The sequence below is a fragment of the Lactuca virosa genome, chromosome 8 (assembly GCF_052849685.1).
Source record: "Lactuca virosa cultivar CGN04683 chromosome 8, Lactuca_virosa_CGN04683_v6, whole genome shotgun sequence".
NCBI lineage: Eukaryota > Viridiplantae > Streptophyta > Magnoliopsida > Asterales > Asteraceae > Lactuca > Lactuca virosa.
The window spans coordinates 29,369,992-29,379,515 of NC_136433.1; the positions used below are offsets into that span (position 1 = coordinate 29,369,992).

Sequence of the window (9,524 nt, forward strand, 5' to 3'; positions counted from 1 at the left end):
AAGTACCAAAACTTCCTAATGAATTCAAAAGTGAACCCATCACCTATGATAATAACCAATACACTAAACATTAATTGTGTAGATACAATAACATGTTATAATGTATGGGTCAAGGTTGTCAAGATCGGGATGCTACATAGGATCGTTTTTCGCTTTACAAGATTGTGATCGTAAGATCGAATCGGATCGTAAGATCCTACAAAAAGCATTTTAATACATAAAAAATATATTTTCATCCATCTGTTAACCATTCAGTTAATAATAAACTGTTTAAAACATAAAAAAATACATCATTTAGTGATAAACAATTCAAAATTGGTATTCTACGTAGTTAGTACATGAAAAAATATTAGAACTTTGTTTTAAAAAATAGTCACGATCCTATGATCTACAATCGATTTTATGATCTTACGATACGATCATACCACTATCTTACCGAAAAACGATTCTAGTAAGATGAGGATCGATTACCTAGTTAGGATCGTAGGATCGTACGATCCTACGATCAGGATCGGTATTTTAACAACCATGATAAGGATAAATAAAATATTAATGTATGTACATAATCATCATAGACTAACGTTAGTAAAGAGTTGCCAACTTGATCATCTTAGAGGTGCATAACATGGAGCATAGTGTATATATTGGGAATTAGATAGTTCGCTTACAAAAATAGTTTAATGCAAACAATAAGAACCTAGTGGGAAAACTAAATTAAAATATAATTTCCAATCTCAGATCCAGTTGGACTATAGTCAATTGACCAACAACACATCTATATGATGTTTGGAAACTTTTACCGCGTGTGTATGGATCCTTTGATGTGGAAGAGTGAAGATCAATGCAAACCTTCATCTATTGGTAACCATATAGACCAACAAAAACAAATTTCTAGACTTTCAATCACCTAAATCTAATTAACAACTTTCTTGGTTTCCTTGTAGTCTAACGATCTCAAGTACATAGAGAGATGGTAGAACACAATTATAAAATAAAAAGGAAGAGATTTTCTGAATGAACCATTACCATAAATCTATAATTGCTTTCTTTATATATTTGTGTTAACGGGTGGGCTTTAGGAAAAAAATTCAACCCATTAACATATATATATATATATATATATATATATATATATATATATATATATATATAGATGTGAGATCCGTTGAAAACTTATAGTTTCCCTAAAAACTTAGAACTAAATGTGGAGCGTTAGATCAAAATTAACTCATTAAGAGCATGACCGTCATCTTATCCATCTCATTTAATGTTTAATTTTTTTTTGTTATTGGAAATATTAATAAAAAATTTAAAAAATTAACATAATAAATCAAAGTTCGGATTTTTTTAAAAAAAATAATTTTCGATTTTTTTAAATAAAATTGAGATTTTTTAATTTTTTTTCAAAAACAAGAATTTTTAAAAAATATTTAAAAAAAGCTGTAATTTTTTCAAAAAAACAACAATTTTAATTTAAAAAGCTGCAAAAAAACTGCAATTTTTTCAAAAAAATTGCAATTTTTTCAAAAAAAAACCTGTAATATTTTCAAAAAAACTGCAACTTTTTTTAAAAAAAACTGTATTTTTTTTTAAAAAAAACTATATTTTTTTTAAAAAATAGTAATTTTTTTTAAAAAAAACTGCATTTTTTTCAAAAAAAAAAACAGCAATTTTTTTAAAAAAAACTACATTTTTTTAAAAGTAAAATTTTTAAGAATAAGTAAATTTAAAAAAAAAAAACTAGAATATTTAAAAAAAAAAAAAAAACTCTAATTTTTTTAACAAAAAAAAATCAACGTTTTAGGTGCATATATATGAATATTTTTTCAAATGCATATATGCATATTTCTTATACTATAATATTCGTAAGTAAATCATAAAAAACCTCATTTTTTATTAATCAATCTATAAACATAATACTACAAGTATTTTATTCGATAAAAAAAAAACTACAAAGATTCACAGTATGATCATTTCTTCATATCAAAATTTCCATATTTTCTTCGATTTTTCACTTTTCACCTCTTCAATATTTTCCACAAATTCTTCAAAATCTACAACAAAATTAAAAAAAAAATGATTAATGCAAGAACACTCATGTGAATCATATGTGATTCACTTGTGATTTACATGTGAATTACATGTGATTTACATGTGAATCACATATGATTCATATGTGAATAAATGTTATTTACATGTGAATCACATGTAATTCTTATGTGATTCACTTGTGATCTACATGTGAATCACATGTAATTCATATGTGAATCACTTGTGATTCAGTTCACTTGTGATTTACATATGAATGTCATGTGATTTACATGTGAATCACATATAATTCATATGTGAATCACTTGTGATTTACTTGTGAGTTACATGTGATTCATATGTCAATTACATATGAATCACATGTAACTCATATGTGATTCACCTGTGATTTACATGTGATTTACACGTGAATCACATGTTATTCATTAGTGAATGGCATGTAATTCATATGTGAATCACTTGTGGATTACATTTGATTCATATGTAAATTACATATGAATCACATGTAACTCATATGTGATTCACTTGTGATTTACATGTGAATTACATGTGATTTACATGTGAATCACATGTAATTCATATGTGAATCACATGTAATTCATATGTGAATCACTTATGATTTACTTGTGAATTACATGTGATTCATATGTAAATTACATATGAATCACATGTAACCCATATTTGATTCATTTTTTATTTACATGTGAATCACATGTAATTCATATGGGAATCACTTGTGATTTACTTGTGAATTACATATGATTCATATGTAAATTACATATGAATCACATGTAACTCATATGTGATTTACTTGTGAATTACATGTGAATCACATGTAATTCATGTGTGAATCACTTGTGATGTACTTGTGAATTACATGTGATTCATATGTAAATTACATATGAAGCACATGTAACTCATATGTGATTCACTTGTGATTTACATGTGAATTTAAGGGTGGTAAATAGGTAAATTAAAGATTGGAAAATTGATATGATTGGAATACTACAAATGTAGATATGAAAATTCAAGATTGAAATTGGAGTTGAAACCGGAATGTGAAATTTTGGTTGGGCGGAATGGAATTCAATACTAAAAATGAAATCTTTATTTATATTTAAATATTTTTTGTTTATTGTAAATGATTATAACAATTTTTTTTTATTTTTTTTTATTTCTGTATATGTAATGAGAGCATTTTGGTCTTTAATAAAAAAGAAAAAATGAAAATATTGAGTACCTTTGATGGAAGCAATCATGGCCATGAAAGTCTATTCCACATTGGTGGAATCTTTTGAACTGGTTTCAGGAAAGGAATTCCAAGTTCAATTCACTGGAAACAAAGAACAAAAAAATTGAATTTAAAAATTACTTTTTCTTTGTGTAATTCAAGTGCTCAAAAGTTGTTATGTCGTGAACAAAAAGAATTCAAGTTAATCATTATACATAATGATGAAGTGGTAAATCTTTATGTTCTAACAAATACCTTAGAAAATATCATTTGAGATGATATTATGAATATATGATCGTCATCTAAAACATATGATATAAAAATATGGAGTTTTATAATGAAAATGAGTGATTCTAAAATGTTGACCTCAAACAACATGTTTATTCTATTTTATGTGGATGAAAAAGGGTGATTTATCATAAAAAATCACAAAGCACCCAAACATAATGAAGATACTGCCATATATGCCATCTCTAGATCTATAAAAACTCATATCTTAATTTCAACAAAGGTATAAGCCTTTGAATCCATTGTAAATTTCAATCGCAAAGGTTACATTTAATTCATATATAGACCTTGAAATCGAACATATTTCCTATCAACTTCAGATATTATATTCAAAATTAATGTATGTTCCATTAAATTTTAGGTCACGATGTAGAGAATTGTCAAATGCCAATTTGCCAAGTTATTTTACTTATAAAAAAAACACGAATGAATTAACTAGATGAAATCATGTTTTGTTAAATAAACAAGCATCAAAGTTTTCACAAAAAAAATCAAATAACATAGCAATAGAATTCAATTCCGATGACGGATAGCTGAACATGAATTACAGTGATTATTTGCAATTTATCAATATTCACTGTCATTTCACTGTATTTTTGAACATTTTATGCTTATTACAGTGATTATTTGCAATGTTCATATGTGATGTGGTTTTAATGTGTAAATATTTACCTGGTGAACAATACTAGAAAAACATGCTGTCAAAAGCATGTTATCCCCATTTCAGAAAGGAAAAACGTTCATCGTTGTGTTGAAATTCAAGGTACATGTTTGCTTGAACAACATTTGCACTTCTTGAAACATCAACTTGAACTAAATGGTCAATCACAAGGTCTACTGGCACCTGGGAAATATGAAGATTTGAATGAATTAAAAGTTGTTGATGCTTTAAAAAAAATATGTGTAGTGGATAATTAGAATATTACTTACCAATGGATTGATCTTCTTGGAGTCACCACTGAGTCTGTTCATAGCATCTCATATACAAGCAAGGTCAACTACAGCTAGAACTCCAGTAAAATCCTAAGAAAATATCATGGATTATTATAAACGAACAAAGGAATGCAAAGTTGTATACTTCTATTAAGCCAATATACCTTGATATTAAAACAAAGCAACTAAATCTGGTTCAGAACTTTCATCGAGCAACTTGCGTGCACTTCAGAAAACCTAACACTTTGAATACAAATTGACTATATTTTCACCAGAAGGGACCATGTTAAAGGGAACAACAATATTCATAAGGCCACACATGAAGGAAAAGAGCACTAGAATTTTATATTTTCACGAAAATGTTCTTCTTAATAAGAAACCTTCTAAACTCTAAGTAATTTCAATATCACGTATTGTATTGAATCTGACAACTAACTCAGTATAAGAACAAGCACATAATAAGCATATAGATTGTCAACTTAATTTTGGTAATGCAAAAAAGAAAAAGTGAAATCTGATCTAAAAAACCGAAGAAATGCAGAAAAATAAAAACCTTTGTTTAGGCAACTTCCGGTGGAGGAAAATCTCTAGATTAAGAAACTTAAACACAAATAAGCAGTATCTGTCACAATCAAAGAAGAATTCAGATCAAAATTGAAGGAACTAACATACTTTAAAAATCTTCAAATTTTGAACATTACATTCTCTCACTCTCAACCTTTGAACATATCGGAGTAATTCATAGGTCACTGGATTGGAAGTCTTTAATGATTGTAGGATATCTTCACTGTATAAATTTAGATGAAGAATAACACATATCAGTGAACTCTTTAATAAAACCTAGTGAAGACCTGATGCAACAACCGATGGTAAACAAAGGTTCTGATTGAGAGATTGAAATCAATCGGTGATGCAATTGATTTTTGGGGAAAACATCATAAAATATCTAAGTTTGAAGGAAACAGATTCTGAGCGTATTTGCTTCCCTAGGAAATTAATTTTTTATATCATATATCAAATAAAACCCAAGCTTTTACTTTACTTGCTGAGCAAAGTTCCACCAAAATACAACCAACACTCCATTTATCACATGGATAACTCTATACATGCCATGTATATCAATACAAAGGTAAGAACACCAACATGATTAAAGATGGATTGAGAGATATACGTTTTGGATGCAGAAAACATGATTAAAGAGAGATTGAATGATCACTTTTTAGTTGTTGATGAAAAATGATGCATACCAGATAATCATAAATTTTTTCCAATGAGATGTCAATTAGAAAACAATTACATTAATAAGTTCATGAAAAAAAAGAATAGTGTTGACACAAAAAATATATAATTAATCTACATGCTTACAGTAAAAGAAGAACATGAATGAAAATTTTACGATCATATGAATTCATTAGCTTCAAGTAATACAGATTATCAAACAAAATTGTTATAATAAAACCAAAAAACAAGTATTTAAACCAAATCCGCATTCATCAAATAGCAATTGTCCATCGATTAAGCACTTTTGATTAAACTAAAATAAAAAGCCATTGCCGATGAATGGAATCAAATTAAATCAAAAGGCATTATAAATAAACAAAATCAAATTATATTAAAATTTTACATCGTTCATGAATTTCGAGGGATAAAACATTCATTATTCATTGATTAAGAAAATTTTGATAAAATTAAAATAAAACCTTATCGGTATGTCGGGAAGGAGATGATGCATCACTGTAAGATTCAACGCCATAGAAGAAGGATGTTGAGGGGAAACACCGGAAACATATATTCGATCGACAAAGGATCGTCTTCTCCAATTAGATATTCGATCGGATGTATGATCGACAGGGGGCACTACTCCGTTCAAATCTTCAATCGACAAAGCAAAGCAAAATGAGATCGGCGATGGAGGTGTACTCCGGGGAAACGAAGATGTAGATGTGTGACGACGTGAGAGATAGATAGTGAGAGAAAGATAGATCTGGTGAGGAATAGAGAGAGAAAGTATGGGTTTTTAAATAATTATATTAATTAAGCTAATTATTAATTATTAGGCAATAATAAATTACATTCCCAATATACCCCTCTCATTATTTCTAAAATGTCTAAGATAACATTGGAGTTGTTGATAATTACACATATACCATTGTTGATCAAGGCCAAATAAACTTTTGATCTAACGCTTCACTTTTAGTTCTCGGGAAACTATAGGTTCTCAAATGATCATTGCTCTCTCTCTCTCTCTCTCTCTATATATATATATATATATATATATATATATATATATATATATATATATATATATATATATATATATATATATGAATAGTTCTTGGTTTCTATTGGTTAATTTTTTTTCTTTTTCTTTATTAATTTTGTTTTGTTTCTTTGTCTGCTGGCACTACGTGTTATCTTCTCAGACAACCCACCGCCCATAGACATTTATCTCGATGGTTCCTACAACCTCTCAAAAACTCTCCATCTCTCTCTAAACCCATCGGCATCCCTTCAGGGCAAAAACATATCACAATCGATCGATCATCTCCACCACATCACCTTCTTTCGTTTCTTCATTGGCTTCAGGCTGACCGATTACTTCTTTCCTCTATCCACCGCCATTTCCGATCACCACCGTTCTACCTGTCTTTTCTCGACTTCCATCAGAAGCAAGCACCCATCCACCCTCGATGTCACCTCAGCTGCTTCGTTATTAAGATCGATCAGAGAAGCACCACTGATAGCAGAGAAGCACTCACATCAGTTGAGACTTTGTACTGTAAATTGAAGCCCTATTCCGATGTTGATGCAGGTCGCCTTTTCAAATTCCAGTTTTTCTTCGATTCCTCCAATATTATACAACCAGTACCTGTATCAGATTTATATGATTTTTTGACCATTCAGAATAAAATATTGTTGATGAACAGGGAGAAAGGTCAAAGCATAGTGATTCGTTTTCTGCTTTAGATCCCCTAGCTGCTCGCTTATCACCGATTTGGGTTTTTTTTCTATTTCAATTTTAAGAAAATTTCTGATTAGTCAATCTATGACTTTCAAACGGGTCTATTTACTCATCTCAACTCGAAATTGATATTTGTTTCCCCATCAACTACACCATTGAAACTAAAAATACAAGATTTCTACTCTCTGAATTAATGGAACATCATAGGGTAAAAGAGTTTAGGGTTTTTTTCCTGATCTCTATTATTAAGTTAAGTTGATTGCTTCGTGTAGAGTCCACACATGCTCTTTTATGGCCTACCTAGAACCGGAAAAAACACCACTGCTCTCGCCATTGCTAACCAGCTATATGGGTACCTATATTCAAACTTCTTTTTTGTTTGTTTTACCTTCTTTCTACTCATCTTCTCATCAGCTAGCTTTTAATGATAAACAAATAGGTAGAATTAGAAATGCAACACAATAGTTTTATCTAAAGAGATAGAAGACCGTTAATGAATGCTATTTCTTTTGTTTACAATCCTGAACTATACAAATCTAGGGTTCTTGACCTGAATGCTAGCGATGAGAGTGGAATCAATGTAGTTCGGACTAAAATCAAGAATTTTGTTCCAGTTGCTATTGGTTTTGGCTATCAAAGGTATACAAATACAATCTACCTCAAAGATACTTCGGTTAACTATGACTTTCTCAAAGGTACTTAGTATTGATTTTTATTTCTTGTATGAGGTAGTCAAAAAGCCTATTAGAAAGTTACAAATGGACCCACACTTACCTGGGAGTTGACTAGAATCGGCCCAGTATTATTTAAACGGGGCAATAGCCCAACTCTGGGTTCAAATGGCCCACTACAAGAGGGACCCACTTCATTTATCTTTTCCCTGGAAATTGGAGACGCTATAGAACCTTCATCACGTGTACCACTGTCCCAAGGTGACAGTTAGACTCCCGATACAAACCTTGCCGGAGAATTCACAATGTTCCCCATCTCGTCCTCAACCACCAAAGCAATAACCGGTTGGTCCATCTCCGCTTGCCCGATCTCGCCTTCATTGAGATCCCTATCAATTTTCTCCCAAGTATCTGATACGACTTCCTCATCTTCTTCATCATCATCTTCCTCCTTTGTATCCAAATTATATTTGATCTTAAATGGATTGAAAGGCATCCAGTCCTCATCCACTTTGAACACTCCCAGTTTGTACTTGATTCCACTTACAACGACCCAAACTTCTTCGTTTATCTTCATCGTGGATGTCGTTAGAATACATACTTTTCCAAATGAGATGTCAATGCTACTCCAAAAGGAACCAGGACAGACCAGAACCTTCCCAAAATTCTCTGCAACTGCCGCAAATTTGGCATCATCCTAAGCATGGGGCAGCAACCCGATGACTTTTAACCAGGCAACTCTCTCGAAACGCATCGACTTTATGCCAATTTTCTCCACTACATTAAACCATTTTTTCCAAATACTTTTGTTTGCCTTAAAGACCTCTGCTGCTCTTCCATTTTTGAATTTCACCGCCACATGCATACCACCAATATACTTGATTCTGCTTACATGTTACATCATACCCTTCGAGATTCAAAAGTGACAGAAAATTATACAAAGTATCAAAGCTTCTGGCCTCCCCCGCTAAAACAGCATTTGAAGCCCAATCTAGAATCTCATTGATGCTTGACAATTCGATATCAGGACCTCGCCCCATGACTATTGTCCTGGAACCAGCAACCTTCGTAAAAGACCTAGAATCCATGGTTGTACCAACAAAAGATTTGGGAGCCAACTTGATAGGACGCCTCGCAAGGGAACCTCGGGGGTGTTGTGCACAGTTAGCATGTAATAATCTATCTCTGTAGTTAATCTCCATGAGCCCTTTTTCAATCTCAATCTGATGGGTTACATGCTGAAACCAGATGAAAGCAAAAAAGAACATGAAGCGTCTCTTCTACCAACAATGTATATGTCCACCAGTTTTCCAAGTTTAGAACAAGCGCCCCATAGTTCCGGTTTTCTGACATCACCAGGAAGATTGCTAACATAGAAGGAAGTTGCCGA

At 31.2% G+C, this 9,524-nt stretch overlaps 1 long non-coding RNA gene across 6 annotated transcripts; it reads right to left on the bottom strand.

Moving 5' to 3' along the window:
- Positions 1-1,870: 1,870 nt before the first annotated feature.
- LOC145134504 (uncharacterized) lies at positions 1,871-6,503 on the bottom strand. 6 transcript variants are annotated; one of them, XR_013719183.1, is made up of 8 exons: positions 6,202-6,503; positions 5,220-5,288; positions 5,055-5,123; positions 4,666-4,738; positions 4,499-4,591; positions 4,241-4,412; positions 3,290-3,382; positions 1,871-2,054 (listed from the first exon to the last, which is right to left on the bottom strand). It is a non-coding gene; the product is annotated as an uncharacterized LOC145134504 (long non-coding RNA). The 6 variants fall into 6 exon arrangements; XR_013719182.1 differs by having other exon boundaries at positions 4,666-4,744; XR_013719187.1 differs by having other exon boundaries at positions 5,203-5,288.
- Between the last annotated feature and the right edge of the window lie 3,021 nt (positions 6,504-9,524).